We start from the raw sequence: 24,639 nt of genomic DNA, 5'->3' as shown, positions 1-24,639 counted from the left end.
AAAAGGAAAAAAGCTCCTCCTTTGATCAAAAGTCATTTTATTAAACATGTGTGGGGTAGGAATAATTTGAAGCGTAACCGACGTCGAGATAATTTTCGGTGGCACGATAGATATTTTATCGAGAATGTGATGAATAACTCGGAAGAGGATATTGGTTGTTGCTCGTGTTGCTCTTCTTGCGCGTCATCGGACTCGGAAACATAGTATTTTAGTTGTCGTGTCGTGTCCTCGTGATTGTGTGTCTTCTTTAGTTTCGTGCCTTTGTATGTGCGAGCGTCCTTTTTTTGCGGTTGTGTGTTGTTTCGTGTAATTGTCTAGCTCCTTGCTAGTCTTTTTTCGTGTCTAGCTCAATGCTAGTCTTTTTTCGTGTACTGTTTTATTCTTAATAATAAAATCTGCTTGTCTTTCAAAAAAAAAAAAATATTACATCTTCTGGCAGCTCTTTTGACATCGAAATTGTTTCGATTATTTTGGGTTTATGATAAAAGATTATCACTCGGAGGAGTTAGAATGTCCTGCATATATATAGATAAAGATAAAGACTGGTCAAGATTTGAACGAAAAAAAAAAAAAAAGGGTGTCGCTGAACATACTCCCAATCTCCCATACCTTACATGATACGAGTACCTCTTAATATTAGAGTCAATTCATGGTCAAAGTTCAAATGAAGTCGCATCAACCACTTCTATAGCGAATTAATTTTAGTCAAATTTGAATTTACTAGTCGATACTTATAGACCAATAATTTTACTCTTTTCTATAAATTTATCAATGTATGTTCAACTTCAAAATTTTCATCTTCCATGGCCATATATATTAAGGTTTGTTGCTTACCTAATGTCTTAAACCGTGAAGTAAATGGTGGCGGTGCTTTAAAACGGAAAGTAATTGCTTTTGGATGGTCTAGAATAAAAAACATATATGGGAGGGACTGATGGTTGGGTTCTAATGGCTCTCGAAATGTTAAGACAACTATTTGGTCAAAAATAACCACTGTACACACCGATATGCTTACATGTTGAGTCAATTTTGTTTCTTCATTTGAAAGAACAATAAGTAGATGACAAAGATACAAGATCTTGGGATGAATGTTGGACGGGTGATCAATGTTTCAAGGTCAAGTTCGTGAGGTTATATAGACTAGAGTTGAATAAGCAGGTTATGGTTGGTGATCGGCTGATTAGAAGCGGATCAGAAGCTCTTTCTGCTACTGTTGGAAATGGGTCCGAAATCCCTTGGGACGGGTCAGAGATGAAGTACAAACACTTGAAGCTATACTACAATCTGGGTTAGTGAGCAACACGACTTTAGATGGGTGGAAATGGTTACTTCATAACGACGACAAGTTCAAGGCAAAGTCATTGGTGTGACTACTCAACAATTGCATTCGAATAACAATATATCAGCAACAGAAAAAGCAAGGAATAGACTGGTACCAGGAACTTTGTTACTGAGATGAAGGCTAAAGAGGCTTCATGTTATCAAAAAGGTTAAAAAACGAAATTGGAGTGGCATCAATGGATTTAGAATCCATCATGCTACTACAGGTCGAGCTATTCAAAAACAAGTGTAGGCTGAAGTTTTGCAACTGGTCTGTATGTAGTTTTTGTTTGCTCAATGAGTCAAAATGACCGCTACTGACATCAGGCGGAGAAGTTAGACAACATGTTAGTAGCATTTTTAATTATTTACGATACATTATATCTTACAAAATTTATAATACTATATACTGTGCTTTCATTTCAACAAATTTATTTCAACGAATTTATTCTCAAACATACCCTTAAAAAACCCCGCGAGATGTCATTATCATATCTTAATTGCATATGTCTTCTCATTTCAATTACAGACCTACTACATAACTGACTTTCATATGTAATCAAGACTTTACTCCCTTTTTTTCTTTATTTACTAATAGGTTGAACAAAATTAGAAGGATATCTTTCATTATATTATATATCATAACATAATATAGTTTAAGGTTTATTCAATCGACATACTCACAATTGCGTACAATATGGGAAGCAACACTAATCATGAACAAAGTAACCTAGAGGAATCAATCGGAAATTTTACTGTTTTGTATATCGTAGAAGTAGAAGTCACAACAAGCCGCAATATGATAAGCTTTACTTCTTAATAGTGATTCCATTAGTCTAGTTTAACATACAAAGAAGTGCATGCCATTTCATTAGAACATGATAACAACCTCAAGATATTTCTAATAGTCATTAACAAGATACTGCGTATGAATTAAATATACTCCAACTTAAACAAGGTAACTTTCCTTATAAATCAAAACGGTAACATTTAAAGATTAACATACAAAGAAAGCGTCACGAACCACAGACGATAAATTAGTCCTATTGACAACCTTCCCACCAATGATAGGAATTAAACTTCCAACATGATTAACCACCATAGAATTGTAAGCAACCCTTTGGTTCCCCAAAATAATAGCACGTCGAGAGTCCGAATCATACACAACCAGTTGATGATCATAATCCTTCTCCAACAAAATCTCACCTTTCAATCCACACCCCAACGGTCTACCAATCTTAATTTTAAGTTCAAATGAGCAATATTTCATCCACGATGAAACCACCCCATATTCTTTCATCACCCACCCCTTAAACATTCTCCTAGACCCAATCTCAGCTGAACCGATCATCACTAGTGATTCCTTCATCGTTACAAGCGACCAACTATCCATCTCTTTATTAAAATACCCACTAAATACAAACAAGGGTGGCATTATGTAATTAAAGGCCTCCTCACGAAAATCAAAACACACAATCAACATCTTCCCCTCCATCTCCTGAGATCCAACAGCAGTCCAATGTAACTTCCCATTCAAAAACACATTACTTGCGGACTCAAAGATAGAAAATGTAACACGAGTCTTAATCTCCCTCCAAGAATTCGTATTCAACGAGTACATCTCAACTTGAGTCAACGAATTAGCATAATACACAATCCTCAACACCTTGTAATCCTTTACAAGGTCATCAAACCCAAACCCAAACCTAACACAACCTTAACTGGAGTTAGTCCAGGAGGACGATTAATAGGTGAAATAGGCAAGTCTTTAAAAACCCTAGTAGCAGGATTCCATAACAAAATAATCATACCAAACGGCGAACCACTCAAACAAATCAACCCGTTACAACTCCCGCAAACACGTAACGGTACCGTAATGGGAATGTCGATTTCTATTGGGAATTTGATTAATTTGTATGATGAATCAGAAAAGATAAAACCAACTTTACCATCAGATGTGGAGGATGGATCTAGAATAGTGGATTGATTTTTGAAATGTTTAGAGATGAAATTAGGGTTTTGAAAAAGGGCGTACCATGATTTGGAAACGGATTTGAAACGGAGAATGAATCTGGTAGGAACACGCGAAAGTATATCTATTATTACATCTTCTGGCAGCTCTTTTGACATCGAAATTGTTTCGATTATTCTGGGTTTATGATAAAAGATTATCACTCGGAGGAGTTAGAATGTCCTGCATATATATAGATAAAGATAAAGACTGGTCAAGATTTGAACGGAAAAAAAAAGGGTGTCGCTGAACATACTCCCAATCTCCCATACCTTACATGATACGAGTACCTCTTAATATTAGAGTCCATTCATGGTCAAAGTTTAAATGAAGTCGCATCAACCACTTCTATAGCGAATTAATTTTACTCTTGGTTCTATAAAGTAAATCAAATTTGAATTTACTAGTCGATACTTATAGACCAATAATTTTACTCTTTTCTATAAATTTATCAATTTAACTTTACTTAGTCGATACTTATAAAACAATAATTACTGGTAACGTATAAAGAAAAACAAAAATAACTCAATGTTTGAAAATATGAACATTTAACAAAATACACTTTGTGATAAATGTTTTTATTTTGGCGGGAAAACGCTCGAAGAAGTAATATATAACAATTATCGTGTTTTTCGGGCGTATGTTGCGGTTTTAGATATTAGGGTTTAGATATTAGGGTTTAGGGTTTAGATTTAGGATTTAGATTGAGTTTTTAACACGAACGGTATGTATGTGTGTGTGTGTGTGTGTGTGTATATATATATATATATATATATATATATATATATTAACTTAAAAAAATTATTTTACGACATCCCTACTTTAACTCGAAAAGGGGATATTTTTTTTTTTTTTTTTTACAAAACCCCTATGACTGTCGTTAGTGTGCTTAATAATATTTTTTTTGTTAACAAGTTGTTAGCATGCACTTTCGGACAGGAAATTCGAGGGGCGGCAATCGGACCTGAGTCGTGAATATGGGTTGTTACAACCTTCCCCGGGACAATCCGGCCTTTAGAAAATAAATTTCACGAATATTTTTCATCAGATATTCTATCCGATCTCTCTCATCTCATTCATTATCAAAATTAGGGTTTTCTATTTCTTCATCTCTAAACTGTGAGATAAGGTTCATAATTACTCGAACCTTTGAGAGCTTGTGAGGTTGTGACTATACGAACTTGTATATTCATACAATCGTTTTGATTGTATAATTTTTAGTGTTTTTGGCTTCTTGTGATTGGAAGATTTAAATCACTTATTTTTTCAATTTCGGTGTGTAATTTTTTTTTTGGTAACCAAAGAAACCCTCCTATGAACGAGCACATTGGCTCCCCCACAGAAAGTAAAACCTCGGGTAATCAAGCCTCCCGAGCGCGAGACCTGGTACCGGGTGAATTGCGCATTATGCGCATCAAAGGACCCGTTCATATAGATTATAAACGATTCACAATAGTTGATTACATCGCGAGGTATTTGACCTCTATATGATACGTTTTACAAACATTGCATTCGTTTTTAAAAGACAAACTTTCTTTACATCAAAAATTGACGGCATGCATACCATTTCATATTACATCCAACTATAATTGACTTAATATTAATCTTGATGAACTCAACGACTCGAATGCAACGTCTTTCAAAGTATGTCTTGAATGACTCCAAGTAATATCCTTAAAATGAGCTAATGCACAGCGAAAGATTTCTTTAATACCTGAGAATAAACATGCTTTAAAGTGTCAACCAAAAGGTTGGTGAGTTCATTAGTTTATCATAATCCATCATTTCCGTAATAGTAATAGACCACAAGATTTCAGTTTCTATAAATATCCGTACACTCGCAAGTGTATAAAAGTATTCTATAAGTTGTAGGCACCCGGTAACAAGCCTTAACGTTCATGTTTTACCCTCTGAAGTACACCAGATCAGGTGTGTTTAAAATAACCTCGAAGTACTAAAGCATCCCATAGTCAGGATGGGGTTTGTCAGACCCATTAGATCTATCTTTAGGATTCGCGCCTACCGTACATAGACAAGTAGTTTAATGTTACCAAGCTAAGGGTATATTTCTGGTTTAAACCCACATAGAATTAGTTTTAGTACTTGTTCCTATTTCGTAAAACATTTATAAATCAGCGCATGTATTCTCAGCCCAAAAATATATATAAAAAGGGAGCAAATGAAACTCACAATACTGTATTTCGTAGCAATTATGTATATGACGGCACTGAACAAGTGCAAGGTTTGTCTCGGATTCACGAACGTATCAATATTGTGATTCAATATTGCAGGAAAGTACGTAGACGCAACGAAAATGATAAACGTTAGGTTGACCTCACGAGCAATACTCTCGATCAATACCCATAACCTTCATAGCTATAACCCATAATTTCCTTAGCTCTATCCCATTTGAAAACTTATTTTGAAATCGTCTGAATATAACTCCGTCGTAGTATTTTATGTATACTAATAATATCTTGAAATAATACTAAGTAAATATATATATATATATATATATATATATATATATATATATATATATATATATATATATATATATATATATATATATAATTCGATTGAGAGAGTTTAGAGAAATATATTTTCAAGTTTCTCTGAAATAATGAAACCTATTGAATTCTATTTATAATAGATTTTTGAATTATTAAAGTGAATTATTAAAGTATGAATTATTAAAGTGAATTATTAAAGTATGAATTATTAAAGTGAATTATTAAAGTATGAATTATTAAAGTGAATTATTAAGTAAAAGTAAAGTAAAGGTAAAGTTAAAGTATAGTAAAAGTATAAAACTATGTACGTATAATACGCGTATAAAAAATATATATAATATTAATTTAAATCGTTTTATATGTTTAATAAAATAAAATATAAATATCGTTATCTTTATCATACTGGTTAAGTATTGAGTTGTCAAAAAGAATAGATTTCTTAAATCACAGCGGACCTCATAACATAGGCCCGTAATCATATCATAATGTATCTGATAATTCAATTATTTGATATTATCTCTTAATTCTGTCGATAAATATATCGAAACAAATATGTTCATGTAAAGTATCATATATCTAATACTTTGTTAATGTTTTCAGTTAATATTATATATTATATATACATATCTATATACACATAATTGTTCGTGAATCGTCGAACACGGTCAAAGGGTAATTGATTACATGAATGTAGTTCCAAACTTTTTGAGATTCAACATTACAAATTCTGCTTATCGTGTCGGAAACATATAAAGGTTAAGTTTAAATTTGGTCGGAAATTTCCGGGTCGTCACAGTACCTACCCGTTAAAGAAATTTTGTCCCGAAATTTGATCGAGGTCGTCATGGCTAACTATAAAAATGTTTTCATGACGAATATGAGTTGATAAATAGAGTTTTATCATCATTGAGTAATATAGATAAAACAATTTGATTACGCGAAGAGTATAAGTGAAGCTATCGCAAGAGAGTGAAATGAGTAAACGTATATTCGTTTTAACCGATGACGTAGTTATGATTGATTTTCGGAATTCATGGGATTTAAAGAAAATCTTTGCAATAAGATTTGGTTCTTCGGAGATTAAGGAAATCAGGATCTTCTTTGATTAAATGCGATAATCTGTCTCGATTTCTCTGTCTGATATTTTACTATAATTCCACCCCCTTCGTTTCTTTATTTCCACAGCTCACACCTTCTAGTCTTTCTCCCCAATTCATACTTTAAAGCATTCGTTAATATGCTTCATCCAGTATTGATTCTTGATATACTCTTAACTTTCATATCTGTCATTCTTCTTTTTCATCTACCACCGGAGGAAGTTATTTTCTTCTACCATTACCTTGGGGTTATTGTGTTTTTTATTCTCCCGTGTCTTTATATTGCTATACGCATTGATATACACGGTTTGTAATTTCGGGATTGTTATCGGGCTTTATATTCTCCATTATATTTCGGAGCTTCATGCTTTCGTTTTTTCTTCCCGACCTTAAGTCAAGCGGATAATGGTCCAGAATTCATAGATATTAATTTTTGGATGAACATAGTTAATGTTCCAAGAAGAAAATCTTAATGGCACGATCTTGATTTGGCAAATTACCAGAATATCCGAAAATATAGAGCTATCAAGATGATATGTTCTTAATATGTTTGGAAATTGGGTAAAATGTAAGAGTCGTGTAAACAGTACATGATGACGGTATGTTCTGTGAATCATCACGTTCCATTAGAAACTCAGCATGACTTACTGTAATATAATCACGTTGATCAAGTGTCATTATATTATACTAACTCATGCTTCAATTCCCAACACTACTTCAAAAACATTCCTATTTTAAATTCAAATATTTTTTTTTTTTAGAATTTAGAAACTAACAAAGTTTCTTTTTATGTTGTAACGCAGATATTGCGAAGAGATAAAAGATTTTGGATAAGAATAGTTGTGAAAATATCTTCAGGAATATCGAAGATATTATAATAAAAGATACGATAATATGGATGATGAAGAAGATTTGTCTGTGAAGGTTTAAAATAAGAAGTAAGTTGTTTGCTAACGATTTCAGTAGACACTGAATCATTTGGATCCTTTGAAGGCAGGTTTAGTCTTTGTGATTTGTCCACAGCCTCCTTCATGGTCTGCTCAATCCGTTTTCCAGTTTCAAACCTTCTCTTTTTCTCAGCTTTACCACCATACTATTCTTTATCATCAAACTTTTGAATGTTAAAGTCGTTTACAGTTTTTGCTGCTTCATCAGCATTTTTCCAATTTCGGAGAACTAGTTCATAGTTTGGGATGTTTTTCAGAAAATTCACATTCGAAGTATGTAAGTCTAGGAGATAGACGTTATATGTATAACTTTTGACGTAAAATTGTCGTGAAATTCAAAATACTGATTGCTAATTCCCAGTAGTTGGTGTGACAATTATTGTTACAGGATGTAGGTGAGTACATGATGGGGTTTTAATGAATAAGTATAGTGGCTTTTCGGAGAGGCTTAAGTCGAAGGTTAATGAAGTTGTTGATAAGTTTACTGCTAATGTGGCGAGATATGAAAGGTTCCCCGATAACAATGATGAAGGGGTAATTGTTATAATAAGGTTTATTCGTATAAACAAATGAAGGTGATTTGCTGGAGTTGTGACAAAACTGTCTATTTTGGAAAGAGATTGAAAAATTATATTTGGTAATAAATATCAAAGGATCTGACACGGATACGTGTTAAACTATAACTTTGGTTTCGAGAGCTTTTCAGATGCATAACAGTGGGTAATATGTGGTTGGATCATCATCTCGCATGTCTTTAGGAATTTTGAAGTGTTTGAACACATATTGTAATTGTTAATATACATATGATGTTCTAAGATTTTGAATGATACAAATATTTTTTGTGAGTTCCATGAATAGAAATGAGGTTCTAGGACAGTTTTGAAGTCAAAGTATAGTTTTGAAAGATGTAGGAATCTAAGAGTGATGATTTCGGTTATATCTTGAATCGAATTCTGAGATTTCAAAGTCAGAATATGTAATTAGATTTTGAATGAGTATGGTTGTTTTGATTTCTATAAAAAAATGTATATTGTTGTGAAAGTAGGGAGTATAATGGATGATTTGCTGAATCAGATTCGAAGAATGTAACATATTAATTGTGAATTTATATATCTCTCGGGTATTACCTACCCGTTAAAAAAAATTTCACAATTAATATTTTGTACAAAAGAATTTTATTACAGTCTTTATGAAAATATATATGTGTATATTTCTTCAGATGTAATATTGATTTAATGAGTTAATATTAAATTAAACTCATTTGATTTATGGTTAAGGCTAGGATAGATAATTTCTAAACTTTAGAAATTACATAATCGCCGTAGAATGTTTCCCCAATGAAGTTATGAATCAATACTTCATCGTTGTGGTATTCCTTGTTATCTACATGGCGTATGACGTCTATGCTCGTGGGACAGATTGTGAAGTTGAGGTTTGCGATGCGGTTGTTGTTGGTGGTGGTAATGGTACTGTTGATGTTGTTGATGGTGGTACTGGTTATGCTGCTGGTGCTGTTGCTGGTGTTTGTAACCTTTGCACCATATTCTCCAAAGCCCACTACCCGAGCGCGAATCTCGTTGACTTCTTCTATTACACCGGGGTGATTGTCGGTTCAGACGAGCGGATAAATAAGATCTAGAATTTGGTGTAGTATACAATTATGACGAGATACTCTGGAAATGAGAGAGAAAATGGTGTTTCGGACAGGTTCGCCGGTAAGTGTTTCAGGTTCATTGCCAAGAGGGCAATGTGGTGGATGAAAGGGATCGCCTTCTTCTTGTCTCCAATGGTTAAGTAGATTACGAACCCATCCCCAATTCATCCAGAATAGATGATGGCTAGTTGGTTGATCCATTCCGGTCACACTGCTTTCGAAGCTCATGTGGAAATTCATATCGGCATAGCTGTCGGAATCCGAGGAACTCGAACTGGTTGAGGGATCCATCTTGTATGATCAGGGAAAGAATTTTTTTGGTATGAAATAGATTGTAGAATTTAGATTTGGTATTCTTCAATACATAATTTACATATGTATATATAATACCAAAATCCCATAAATTACGGAGGAATCTTTGAAAGATGTCAGTCAAAGTTCACAGTAACAGATATGCTAAGATAAGAATTCGTCTATACACTATTATGCAATAAATGTAGGAAAACGCGTCTAGACTTAAGAATGATAAGCAGGTAATTTCCGAAGGATGGTAAGTAGATGATTTCCGACTAAAAATGATAAGCAAAACTTTTGACATGCAGACACGGTCGAAGTCCAGACTCACTAATGCATCTTAACAACTATCAGTTAGACACACTAATGCAAGACCTGGTTCGCTAAGACCACCGCTCTGATACCAACTGAAAGGACCCGTTCATATAGATTATAAACGATTCACAATAGTTGATTACATCGCGAGGTATTTGACCTCTATATGATACGTTTTACAAACATTGCATTTGTTTTTAAAAGACAAACTTTCTTTACATCAAAAATTGACGGCATGCATACCATTTCATATTACATCCAACTATAATTGACTTAATATTAATCTTGATGAACTCAACGACTCGAATGCAACGTCTTTCAAAGTATGTCTTGAATGACTCCAAGTAATATCCTTAAAATGAGCTAATGCACAGCGAAAGATTTCTTTAATACCTGAGAATAAACATGCTTTAAAGTGTCAACCAAAAGGTTGGTGAGTTCATTAGTTTATCATAATCCATCATTTCCGTAATAGTAATAGACCACAAGATTTCAGTTTCTATAAATATCCGTACACTCGCAAGTGTATAAAAGTATTCTATAAGTTGTAGGCACCCGGTAACAAGCCTTAACGTTCATGTTTTACCCTCTGAAGTACACCAGATCAGGTGTGTTTAAAATAACCTCGAAGTACTAAAGCATCCCATAGTCAGGATGGGGTTTGTCAGACCCATTAGATCTATCTTTAGGATTCGCGCCTACCGTACATAGACAAGTAGTTTAATGTTACCAAGCTAAGGGTATATTTCTGGTTTAAACCCACATAGAATTAGTTTTAGTACTTGTGCCTATTTCGTAAAACATTTATAAATCAGCGCATGTATTCTCAGCCCAAAAATATATATAAAAAGGGAGCAAATGAAACTCACAATACTGTATTTCGTAGCAATTATGTATATGACGGCACTGAACAAGTGCAGGGTTTGTCTCGGATTCACGAACGTATCAATATTGTGATTCAATATTGCAGGAAAGTACGTAGACGCAACGAAAATGATAAACGTTAGGTTGACCTCACGAGCAATACTCTCGATCAATACCCATAACCTTCATAGCTATAACCCATAATTTCCTTAGCTCTATCCCATTTGAAAACTTATTTTGAAATCGTCTGAATATAACTCCGTCGTAGTATTTTATGTATACTAATAATATCTTGAAATAATACTAAGTAAATATATATATATATATATATATATATATATATATATATATATATATATATATATATATATATATAAAATTCGATTGAGAGAGTTTAGAGAAATATATTTTCAAGTTTCTCTGAAATAATGAAACCTATTGAATTCTATTTATAATAGATTTTTGAATTATTAAAGTGAATTATTAAAGTATGAATTATTAAAGTGAATTATTAAAGTATGAATTATTAAAGTGAATTATTAAAGTATGAATTATTAAAGTGAATTATTAAAGTATGAATTATTAAAGTGAATTATTAAAGTATGAATTATTAAAGTTAAAGTAAAGTAAAGGTAAAGTTAAAGTATAGTAAAAGTATAAAACTATGTACGTATAATACGCGTATAAAAAATATATATATAATATTAATTTAAATCGTTTTATATGTTTAATAAAATAAAATATAAATATCGTTATCTTTATCATACTGGTTAAGTATTGAGTGGTCAAAAAGAATAGATTTCTTAAATCACAGCGGACCTCATAACATAGGCCCGTAATCATATCATAATGTATCTGATAATTCAATTATTTGATATTATCTCTTAATTCTGTCGATAAATATATCGAAACAAATATGTTCATGTAAAGTATCATATATCTAATACTTTGTTAATGTTTTCAGTTAATATTATATATTATATATACATATCTATATACACATAATTGTTCGTGAATCGTCGAACACGGTCAAAGGGTAATTGATTACATGAATGTAGTTCCAAACTTTTTGAGATTCAACATTACAAATTCTGCTTATCGTGTCGGAAACATATAAAGGTTAAGTTTAAATTTGGTCGGAAATTTCCGGGTCGTCACAGTACCTACCCGTTAAAGAAATTTTGTCCCAAAATTTGATCGAGGTCGTCATGGCTAACTATAAAAATGTTTTCATGACGAATATGAGTTGATAAATAGAGTTTTATCATCATTGAGTAATATAGATAAAACAATTTGATTACGCGAAGAGTATAAGTGAAGCTATCGCAAGAGAGTGAAATGAGTAAACGTATATTCGTTTTAACCGATGACGTAGTTATGATTGATTTTCGGAATTCATGGGATTTAAAGAAAATCTTTGCAATAAGATTTGGTTCTTCGGAGATTAAGGAAATCAGGATCTTCTTTGATTAAATGCGATAATCTGTCTCGATTTCTCTGTCTGATATTTTACTATAATTCCACCCCCTTCGTTTCTTTATTTCCACAGCTCACACCTTCTAGTCTTTCTCCCCAATTCATACTTTAAAGCATTCGTTAATATGCTTCATCCAGTATTGATTCTTGATATACTCTTAACTTTCATATCTGTCATTCTTCTTTTTCATCTACCACCGGAGGAAGTTATTTTCTTCTACCATTACCTTGGGGTTATTGTGTTTTTTATTCTCCCGTGTCTTTATATTGCTATACACATTGATATACACGGTTTGTAATTTCGGGATTGTTATCGGGCTTTATATTCTCCATTATATTTCGGAGCTTCATGCTTTCGTTTTTTCTTCCCGACCTTAAGTCAAGCGGATAATGGTCCAGAATTCATAGATATTAATTTTTGGATGAACATAGTTAATGTTCCAAGAAGAAAATCTTAATGGCACGATCTTGATTTGGCAAATTACCAGAATATCCGAAAATATAGAGCTATCAAGATGATATGTTCTTAATATGTTTGGAAATTGGGTAAAATGTAAGAGTCGTGTAAACAGTACATGATGACGGTATGTTCTGTGAATCATCACGTTCCATTAGAAACTCAGCATGACTTACTGTAATATAATCACGTTGATCAAGTGTCATTATATTATACTAACTCATGCTTCAATTCCCAACACTACTTCAAAAACATTCCTATTTTAAATTCAAATATTTTTTTTTTTAGAATTTAGAAACTAACAAAGTTTCTTTTTATGTTGTAACGCAGATATTGCGAAGAGATAAAAGATTTTGGATAAGAATAGTTGTGAAAATATCTTCAGGAATATCGAAGATATTATAATAAAAGATACGATAATATGGATGATGAAGAAGATTTGTCTGTGAAGGTTTAAAATAAGAAGTAAGTTGTTTGCTAACGATTTCAGTAGACACTGAATCATTTGGATCCTTTGAAGGCAGGTTTAGTCTTTGTGATTTGTCCACAGCCTCCTTCATGGTCTGCTCAATCCGTTTTCCAGTTTCAAACCTTCTCTTTTTCTCAGCTTTACCACCATACTATTCTTTATCATCAAACTTTTGACTGTTAAAGTCGTTTACAGTTTTTGCTGCTTCATCAGCATTTTTCCAATTTCGGAGAACTAGTTCATAGTTTGGGATGTTTTTCAGAAAATTCACATTCGAAGTATGTAAGTCTAGGAGATAGACGTTATATGTATAACTTTTGACGTAAAATTGTCGTGAAATTCAAAATACTGATTGCTAATTCCCAGTAGTTGGTGTGACAATTATTGTTACAGGATGTAGGTGAGTACATGATGGGGTTTTAATGAATAAGTATAGTGGCTTTTCGGAGAGGCTTAAGTCGAAGGTTAATGAAGTTGTTGATAAGTTTACTGCTAATGTGGCGAGATATGAAAGGTTCCCCGATAACAATGATGAAGGGGTAATTGTTATAATAAGGTTTATTCGTATAAACAAATGAAGGTGATTTGCTGGAGCTGTGACAAAACTGTCTATTTTGGAAAGAGATTGAAAAATTATATTTGGTAATAAATATCAAAGGATCTTACACGGATACGTGTTAAACTATAACTTTGGTTTCGAGAGCTTTTCAGATGCATGACAGTGGGTAATATGTGGTTGGATCATCATCTCGCATGTCTTTAGGAATTTTGAAGTGTTTGAACACATATTGTAATTGTTAATATACATATGATGTTCTAAGATTTTGAATGATACAAATATTTTTTGTGAGTTCCATGAATAGAAATGAGGTTCTAGGACAGTTTTGAAGTCAAAGTATAGTTTTGAAAGATGTAGGAATCTAAGAGTGATGATTTCGGTTATATCTTGAATCGAATTCTGAGATTTCAAAGTCAGAATATGTAATTAGATTTTGAATGAGTATGGTTGTTTTGATTTCTATAAAAAAATGTATATTGTTGGGAAAGTAGGGAGTATAATGGATGATTTGCTGAATCAGATTCGAAGAATGTAACATATTAATTGTGAATTTATATATCTCTCGGGTATTACCTACCCGTTAAAAAAAATTTCACAATTAATATTTTGTACAAAAGAATTTTATTACAGTCTTTATGGAAATATATATGTGTATATTTCTTCAGATGTAATATTGATTTAATGAGTTAATATTAAATTAAACTCATTTGATTTATGGTTAAGGCTATGATAGATAATTTCTAAACTTTAGAAATTACATAATCGCCGTAGAATGTTTCCCCAATGAAGTTATGAATCAATACTTCATCGTTGTGGTATTCCTTGTTATCTACATGGCGTATGACGTCTATGCTCGTGGGACAGATTGTGAAGTTGAGGTTTGCGATGCGGTTGTTGTTGGTGGTGGTAATGGTACTGTTGATGTTGTTGATGGTGGTACTGGTTATGCTACTGGTGCTGTTGCTGGTGTTTGTAACCTTTGCACCATATTCTCCAAAGCCCACTACCCGAGCGCGAATCTCGTTGACTTCTTCTATTACACCGGGGTGATTGTCGGTTCAGACGAGCGGATAAATAAGATCTAGAATTTGGTGTAGTATACAATTATGACGAGATACTCTGGAAATGAGAGAGAAAATGGTGTTTCGGACAGGTTCGCCGGTAAGTGTTTCAGGTTCATTGCCAAGAGGGCAATGTGGTGGATGAAAGGGATCGCCTTCTTCTTGTCTCCAATGGTTAAGTAGATTACGAACCCATCCCCAATTCATCCAGAATAGATGATGGCTAGTTGGTTGATCCATTCCGGTCACACTGCTTTCGGAGCTCATGTGGAAATTCATATCGGCATAGCTGTCGGAATCCGAGGAACTCGAACTGGTTGAGGGATCCATCTTGTATGATCAGGGAAAGAATTTTTTTGGTATGAAATAGATTGTAGAATTTAGATTTGGTATTCTTCAATACATAATTTACATATGTATATATAATACCAAAATCCCATAAATTACGGAGAAATCTTTGAAAGATGTCAGTCAAAGTTCACAGTAACAGATATGCTAAGATAAGAATTCGTCTATACACTATTATGCAATAAATGTAGGAAAACGCGTCTAGACTTAAGAATGATAAGCAGGTAATTTCCGAAGGATGGTAAGTAGATGATTTCCGACTAAAAATGATAAGCAAAACTTTTGACATGCAGACACGGTCGAAGTCCAGACTCACTAATGCATCTTAACAACTATCAGTTAGACACACTAATGCAAGACCTGGTTCGCTAAGACCACCGCTCTGATACCAACTGAAAGGACCCGTTCATATAGATTATAAACGATTCACAATAGTTGATTACATCGCGAGGTATTTGACCTCTATATGATACGTTTTACAAACATTGCATTTGTTTTTAAAAGACAAACTTTCTTTACATCAAAAATTGACGGCATGCATACCATTTCATATTACATCCAACTATAATTGACTTAATATTAATCTTGATGAACTCAACGACTCGAATGCAACGTCTTTCAAAGTATGTCTTGAATGACTCCAAGTAATATCCTTAAAATGAGCTAATGTGTGACGCCCCGTACTAAATCATCATGTACGGACCATCAACAACAGGATCATTACAAGGTTAAGTACTATATGCGTTTTCAAAACAGAGTTTACATTCATAAATAAAAGTGACGTCATAACATACGTCAATTGTTTTACAAATCAAAAGTATGCTTCGCTAAGTAGAAGCATTAAATAAGTGTACGTGACCATAATGGTCGTTACATAACATAAGTTCATAAGTAAAAAGTTTGAATGCAACATAAGTAGTCATGCGATAACAACTCTAGGCAGCGGGTTCTACAGCACGACTAGTAAGATAGCGGAAGCGACTTCAAGCACCTGAGAAAATACATGCTTAAAAAGATCAACACAAAGGTTGGTGAGCTATAGTTTAAGTATAACAGTAATGTAAGTAGGCCACGAGATTTCAGTGCTACAACGAGCGTTTCAAAAGTATGTAAAAGTATATGCTTAACCGTGGGCACCCGGTAACTAACTTAACGTTTAATGTACCCCCTTAAAGTGCACTTGGCAAGTGCGTTTAACCTCGAAGTATTAAACACTCGTTAAATGCTAGCGCTACTAGCCCGAGTGGGGATGTCAAACCCTATGGATCCATATCTAAGATTCGCGTTCACGGTTCAAAAACCAATGATTAAACGTTACCGAGCTAAAGGGAATGTTTCTGCCGTTATATAACCCACACATATATAAGTTTAAGTACTCGTGCCTAGTATGTAAAACATAAAATCCGCATGTATTCTCAGTTCCCAAAATAAGTTAAAGTAAAAAGGGAATGCTATAACTCACAATGATTAGTAGTAATGGTAAGGTAGTAGTCGGAAAGTGGTGTGCAAGTAACGGTCCAAACGTCCTCAACCTAAGTCAAATAGCACTAAGTCAATAAGTCGTTTCAACAGGTTTACAAGTACGTAATTAAGGTCATAAGGGTCATCATCAATCATCATTAAACAAAAGGTAACAAGTAAGACTCGTTTATGAAAGTCGTTTAAAACAAAGGCTGACTTCGGTCAGTCACCACGGCCTCTACCCTTACTGAATTAAGGTGAGACCAGTGGTCATGGCTCCGTCTATGAGTCCCTTAAGTGTGGTAAAATTTACAGAAGCAAACTCGTCTTGGTTTGACCGTGGCGATGGTCTAAGTGCGAGTAGGTCAGAAATTTCTGCACAACGTTAAAGGACATGGTAACGATCGGAGGGCCATAAATCCTAAACCGTAACTCGGATTAAGACGAGTCCTATATGAAAAGTTATCTACTCGAAAAGTTCTATCTAAAAATCAAGGTTAGAACAGCCCAGGTCTACTGGTCTGTTCCAGAAATAGCTGAACAGAAACTTTTGGACAGAAACAGTGGGTTTTAGGTGAGTTCCGGTGTCTTGGTGCTTGATGCTCATCATGGTTCTCATCCTTGATGCGTATAGCTTCAAGTGTACAACTCGTTGATGTGTTAACATCGTTTTGACCAAGGTTTGTCCATCATAACTCAAGTGCAAGTGTTGTAGGTGTTTGATGAACCAAGGTTACATGTAAGTTTATGAACAAGTTCATGAACACTAAGAAAGATCACAACCAAGTGTTGGATCCATGATACTTGCACCAAAGTGTAAGCTCTTGTTGGTTTCATGTTCTTGTTCAAGTGTGTAGTAAACAACTAACAAAGAGTAAATTGAACAACATACAAAATAAAGAAAGATGAATGATAAGCCTAAACCAACCATGAAGGTGGTATTCTAGTAACATACAACAAACAAGAGCACAAGTAACAATATGAAGATTATAAACTTTAAATCTTGAAAACAAGTAAAGTAGAACCATAAACTAGAGAGTTTAGATTCTTTTATGTTCTTGGTACTTCATAAACAAAAGAAGTTGTAAGTAACCAAGATCTAAGAAGATGCAAACTAATAAGTTTGATCTTTGAACAACAAACAATAATTAACAAGTAGTAAGCAACTTGAATGATGATGATGAATCTTATGGAATTCGGTTTTTGCAAGCCAAAAGGAAGAAGAAAAGTTTAATACTTACAAGAGAGAAGAGAGAAAATTGAGAGAGTTTGGAGTGGTGTTTGAATGTGTGAGAGAAGAAGTGAGAATGCAAGTAAGTAAGTAGTGTAAAAAAAAGATTTGAACACCCCTACTCTTCAAGAGGGCCGACGGTTTTGGGGCTTGGGAGGGGGAAGGGTGTTGCTTGTTGGTCACTAGCTTGTAAAGTTTACAAAAGGTGGATTTTAGAAGGTGGTTCATGGGGATTATGTGCAACAAGATTCCAAATGGAAGTTAACTATCTAGTTCCATTCACAAGTAATACTTACAAGCTTAAGTGGGCTAATAATGTCCAACTAATAAGTAGGGTGGGCTCTCATAAGTCCATGTACATGTATAAAGCCCAAGTTGTATGCAAGTAACATGTAAGTCCACCAAAAGTCCAACTTAAGCCCAAGTAACTAACTAATAGCTTTAGTTAATTAAAATGATTAATAAAACTTAATCATGAATGCAAATAATATTTAAATATATTATTCGTGAAGTTTCGTGTGTCGCAGAGACGTTCCGGGCCATTTAAAGTTCAAGTACGGGCAATTAAAGCAACATGTAAATGTAATAACATACATTCGTTTAATCAAGCGTATTAATAATAATAATTATTAATAAATAACGTTGGAAAAACCAGGGTCGTTACATTACCCACCTGTTAAAGAAAATTTCGTCCCGAAATTTAAGCTGAAGTAGATGGAGGAGTCGGGAAAAGGTGAGGATACTTTCGCATCATTTGATCCTCTCGTTCCCAAGTAAACTCAGGTCCTCGTTTGGCATTCCATCGTACTCGTACAATCGGAATCTTGTTGCGTTTCAAAGTTTTGATCTCACGATCCATAATCTCAACAGGTTCCTCCACAAAGTGGAGTTTGTCATCAATAGTAAGTTCTTCCAATGGTATGATGAGTTCGGGTGCAGCAAGACATTTCTTCAAGTTTGACACATGGAAGGTAGGATGAACTGAGCTCAATTGTGCTGGTAGATCCAAACGGTATGCAACTGGTCCAACACGTTCCAAGATCTCGAATGGACCAATGTATCGTGGGTTCAACTTTCCACGTTTTCCAAAACGGATCACACCTTTCCAAGGTGCAACCTTCAACATTACACGATCACCAACATTAAATTCAAAGTCTTTCCGTTTAAGATCGGCATAGCTCTTTTGGCGATCACGGGCAGTCTTAAGTCTAGCTTGGATCTGAGCAATCTTCTCCGTGGTTTCGTGAACTACCTCGGGTCCGGTGATTTGCTTTTCGCCTACTTCGGCCCAACAAATAGGAGATCGGCACTTACGACCATACAATGCTTCAAAAGGTGCAGCATTAATGCTTGAGTGATAACTGTTATTGTACGAGAATTCGGCGAGTGGCAAATGCCTTTCCCAGGCCTTTCCAAAATCAATGACACATGCACGCAGCATGTCCTCCAAGGTCTGAATCGTTCGTTCACTTTGCCCGTCAGTCTGAGGATGATAAGCAGTACTCATGTCAAGACGAGTTCCCATGGCTTCTTGCAAAGAACGCCAAAATCTGGAAGCAAAACGGGGATCGCGATCGGAGATGATTGATAAAGGTACACCATGACGAGATACAACCTCTTTGATGTACAGCTGAGCAAGTCTTTCCATTGTATCAGTTTCCTTCATCGCTAGGAAGTGTGCAGATTTGGTGAGGCGGTCAACAATAACCCAAATAGTATCGCATCCGCCCACCGTCTTCGGCAGCTTAGTAATGAAATCCATTGTGATCCTTTCCCACTTCCATTGTGGGATTTCCGGCTGTTGAAGTAACCCAGAAGGTCTCTGATGCTCGGCTTTAACCTTCGAGCAAGTCAAACACTTACCAACATAAGTCGCAACGTCCTTCTTAAGATTCGGCCACCAATACTGTTCTTTAAGGTCGTGGTACATCTTACCTGCACCAGGGTGAATCGAATATCTCAATTTGTGTGCTTCATCAAGTATCAGGCTTCGTAGATCTCCATAGTAAGGTACCCAAATTCTTCCGGCATAACATCGGAGTCCAGACTCTCTAACCTCGAATCGAGAGACAAGTATGTTCAAATGCTCGTGAGATATGTTCTCCTCCTTGAGAGCCTCAACTTGGGCTACTCTGATCTGGTTGTTGAGGTTCGAATGGATGGTGATGTTCAGAGCCCTAACACGGAGAGGTGCCGTCCTCTCCTTTCGGCTTAAAGCGTCAGCTACAACATTGGCCTTGCCAGGGTGATAACGGAGTTCACAATCGTAGTCGTTGAGCATCTCGATCCATCGACGCTGTCTCATATTCAATTGCTTCTGATCGAAGATGTGCTGGAGACTCTTGTGATCGGTGAAGATAGTGCTCTTAGTTCCATACAAATAATGTCTCCACAATTTGAGTGCAAAGACAACGGCTCCAAGTTCAAGATCATGTGTAGTGTAGTTCCGCTCGTGAATCTTCAATTGGCGGGAGGCATAGGCAATAACCTTTGATCGTTGCATCAGTACACAACCAAAACCACTCTTCGATGCATCGCAATAAACAACAAAGTCGTCACTGCCTTCAGGAAGTGATAGGATAGGTGCGGAGGTTAACTTCTTCTTCAAAGTTTGGAATGCTGATTCGTGTGTGGGTTCCCAAATGAACTTCTTGCCCTTGTGAGTCAGTGCGGTCAAAGGACGCGCAATCAGAGAAAATCCTTCGATAAACCTTCGATAATAACCGGCGAGACCTAGAAATTGGCGAATATGCGTTGGAGTAGTGGGGGTCTCCCACTTGCTGATGGCTTCAATCTTGGCGGGATCAACTTTGATACCCTGGTCGCTCACAACATGACCCAAAAACTGTACTTCCTTCAACCAAAATTCGCACTTGGAGAATTTGGCGTAAAGTTGCTCTTGTCTTAAGAGTTCAAGCACTAGCCGAAGGTGTTGCTCATGTTCTTCTTCGCTCTTAGAGTAGATGAGGATATCATCTATGAAGACGATAACAAACTTATCCAAGTAAGGCTTGCAGACACGATTCATGAGATCCATGAACACGGCAGGTGCATTTGTCAAACCGAATGGCATCACGAGGAACTCATAATGACCATAACGGGTCCTGAATGTAGTTTTCATCACGTCACTTTCCTTCACCCTCAGCTGGTGATATCCGGATCGCAAATCGATCTTTGAATAAACGCTCGATCCTTGTAGTTGATCAAAAAGATCATCAATTCGTGGAAGAGGATATCGATTCTTGATAGTCAATTTGTTGAGTTCACGGTAGTCGATACACATACGGAAGGATCCATCCTTCTTCTTTACAAACAACACAGGTGCGCCCCAAGGCGAGAAGCTTGGTTGGATAAACCCTCGATCTAATAGCTCTTGTAGTTGACTCTGTAATTCTTGCATCTCGGAAGGTGCGAGTCTATAAGGTGCGCGAGCTACAGGTGCAGCTCCTGGCACTAAGTCAATCTGAAACTCTACTGCCCTTGGTGGCGGTAATCCAGGCAGTTCTTCGGGAAAGACATCGGAAAACTCGTTCACAATACGCACATCGTTCACGTTCTTCACCTCAGTTTCTACCGCTTTCACATGTGCTAGGACAGCAAAGCGTCCCTTCTTCATAATCTTTTGCGCTTTCACGCAACTAATGAGGTTCAACTTCGAGGTACATCTCTCTCCATAGATAACCAGTGGTTCGCCATCTCCTTGTGGTATGCGAAGTGCTTTATCTCCACAGATAACATCGGCCTTTATCTTGCTCAACCAATCCATACCGACGATCGCGTCAAAACTTCCCAGTTTGATAGGTATCAAATCAATTTCGAAATCTGCACCAGCTATGTTGATAATAGCTCCACGACTAATATGGTCAACCTTTTCAAGTTTTCCATTGGCGACCTCGACAAGCATACTTTCCTTCAAAGGAACTAACGACCAATCTAACTTATCACAAAAATGTCTACACACATAGCTCCTATCGGCACCAGTATCAAATAGGACAGAAGCTAAAAGATTGTTGATCTTGAATATACCTGTCACCAAGTCGGGGTTGTCGCGAGCGTCTCTTGCATTAACATTGAAGGCTCTAGCACGTGGTGGTCCGCCATCCTTACGCTTGTTAGGACACTCGTTTCTGAAATGGCCCGTCTTTCCACATTCATAACACTTCTTAGGCCCATTGTTGTTGTGGTTTGGCTTCACATTCAAAGTGGTAACCTTGCAATCCTTGCCAACATGTCCAGATCGTTGGCACTTCTCACAGATAACATTGCAATACCCAGTGTGGTGCTTGTAGCACCTATTGCATTGTGGTAAGGTTCCTTTGTAGTTCGGATTGGTGCGGTTGTTGTTGTTGGGGTTGGTGTTGTTGTTGTGCATGTTGTTGTTTTGCCTGAACCCTTCATGTCGCTTTGCCGGGTTTTGATCATAGTTCCTACCCTTGTTGTTGTTGTGGTTGTTGTCCCATTTCCTCTTTTCACCACTAACAGTTTCAAACTTAGCCTTCTCCGGCTCGTCAAGGATGATTTGATTTAAGAGAGTATGCGCCATGCGCATTGCTTCGGGAACACTTGGTGGCTTGGATGAGGTAACATTACCCTTGATGGACTTAGGAAGTCCCGAGAAGTATTTCTCCAAACGCTTAAATTCGGGGGTGACCATGGTTGGACACATAAGAGCCAATTCCAAAAACCTACGGTTGTAGCTGTTAAGGTCGTTCCCTACGGTTTTCAATTGCATAAATTCGATTTCCATCTTTTGAATCTCGGTTCTCGGACAGTATTCCTCGATCATAGCACATTTAAATTCTTCCCAAGGCGTAGCATACGCCTCATCAATTCCTTGCGCTTGGGCCATGGTATTCCACCATGTAAGCGCGCCATCCGAAAGTGTGCAAGATGCAAATTTCGTTTTGTTAGCCTCAGAACAATTGCTAACCCTGAATACCGATTCCAACTTTTCGAACCATCTGGTGAGACCGACGGGTCCCTCAGTGCCACTGAAGTAGTGTGGCTTGCAGTTTTGGAATTCCTTGTAAGTACACCCATCTCGAACGACAGGTGGATTGACAGGCGGTGGTGGTGGAACTTGGGGTTGTCTTTCAGCTAGTGCAGCAGCGACACGTTCGTTAATCATTTCCTCAATTTGTGCCGCGGTGGGGATAGATCTCCCGTTGACCATGATGTTCTATACAAACATTTTGACTCAAGTCAAAATCCATTATGCAAATAATAATAATATAGTATATAACAACCAACATGAAAACAGCACAACACATGTTGATTAAGTAATGCAAGCATATATAAGTACCACAAAATCATGATATGATAATGTAAATAGAACACTTGCGCACAAAGTAACAACACAAATTCCATTCATTAATGATAATAAGTTCATACATTACAATAAGTTCGTACATTACATAAGTGAAATATGAAATTACAAAAAGAGATTACAATACAGAATCTAGTACAAAGTCCTACGGCGATGGTGGGTACAAGATGTCCAAAACATGAGCCAACTGCTCCTCGAGCTCAGTAACTCGAGTCTGGAGAATCTCAATCTCCCGCCTCATTTCCTCATTAGAGGAAGATGGTGGGGCAGGTGGTGCTGGCGGTGCAGGTGGAGCCGGTGGTGCTGAAGTGGATGGTCCGGCTCTGGGTGGAGACGGTAATATCAGTGGGTCGGCGGGGTACGGCACCAGCCGTTTACGAGCAGTGATCCTACGACGCCGACCATAAGCGTCAGTGACAGTACGACCAGGAATTATGCCAGCGAAGCGATACCGCTTCTTCGGCGGGGTAGAAGGTGCCTGAATCGGTCGGTCAGCGGGATCCTCCTCATCACTGGAGTCGTCAGATGAGGTGTCGTCTGAAGAAGCATCGGTGGAAGAACCGTCGTCTGAATCATGCGGTGGTGGCGCGGGTGGCTCAACATATCCGAAAGCGGCCAACATATGTCGGTGTCGGCCTGGCGTAATCACGGCTAAGCGGCCGTCGGCAGTGCGTCGGCAAGGTGTGCGCCAATGATTACGGAAAGGACCCTCCCCAAACTCCGCGGGGATATCTATGCCACCAATACGAGCCAGTTGCCTCGAGGGTCTGGAAGAAGACGCCGGGATAGGCACACTAGAGCTAGCTCCAGAACTAGAGGTGCCGGGGTCGCCAGTGGGTGTCGGGGCCGGAATGTCAGCAGCAGCAGCAGCAGCAACAGGTGCAGCAGTGGGTGGAACAACGGGGCCTGAGCCGCTCGGGATGTCAGTAGGTGAAACGTCCGACATCTGAACAAGGAAAAATAAATTTTCCATGTCAGTATGTCATAAAGCAAGCAAATAATAGGCCAACAGTTTAAATCATGTATAACAATAAGTAGCATGGCAATATCAGTAATCGTACGAAACTAGCATGCAATCGAAAGCAAGTAATAGCATGCAGTAGTGAAATCATGTAGTAGCATACGGCATATAGCAGTAACAGTAAGCAGCAGCATGCAGTAAGTTCAGCGGAAACAAGTAAACTAACAAGTTGTAGATTAGCCCTATTAGTGAATCCTACTCGGGTCGGTCTTAGA

At 36.6% G+C, this 24,639-nt stretch overlaps 1 pseudogene; it reads right to left on the bottom strand.

Annotated features, from left to right (window-relative positions):
• Positions 1–2,269: 2,269 nt before the first annotated feature.
• LOC139842551 (F-box protein CPR1-like) lies at positions 2,270–3,485 on the bottom strand (annotated as a pseudogene).
• Positions 3,486–24,639: the final 21,154 nt, after the last annotated feature.

Source organism: Rutidosis leptorrhynchoides, chromosome 4 (assembly GCF_046630445.1).
Source record: "Rutidosis leptorrhynchoides isolate AG116_Rl617_1_P2 chromosome 4, CSIRO_AGI_Rlap_v1, whole genome shotgun sequence".
Taxonomy (NCBI): Eukaryota; Viridiplantae; Streptophyta; class Magnoliopsida; order Asterales; family Asteraceae; genus Rutidosis; species Rutidosis leptorrhynchoides.
Note: the sequence above shows the minus strand (reverse complement) of the source record. Positions and strands in the feature narration are given on the sequence as shown.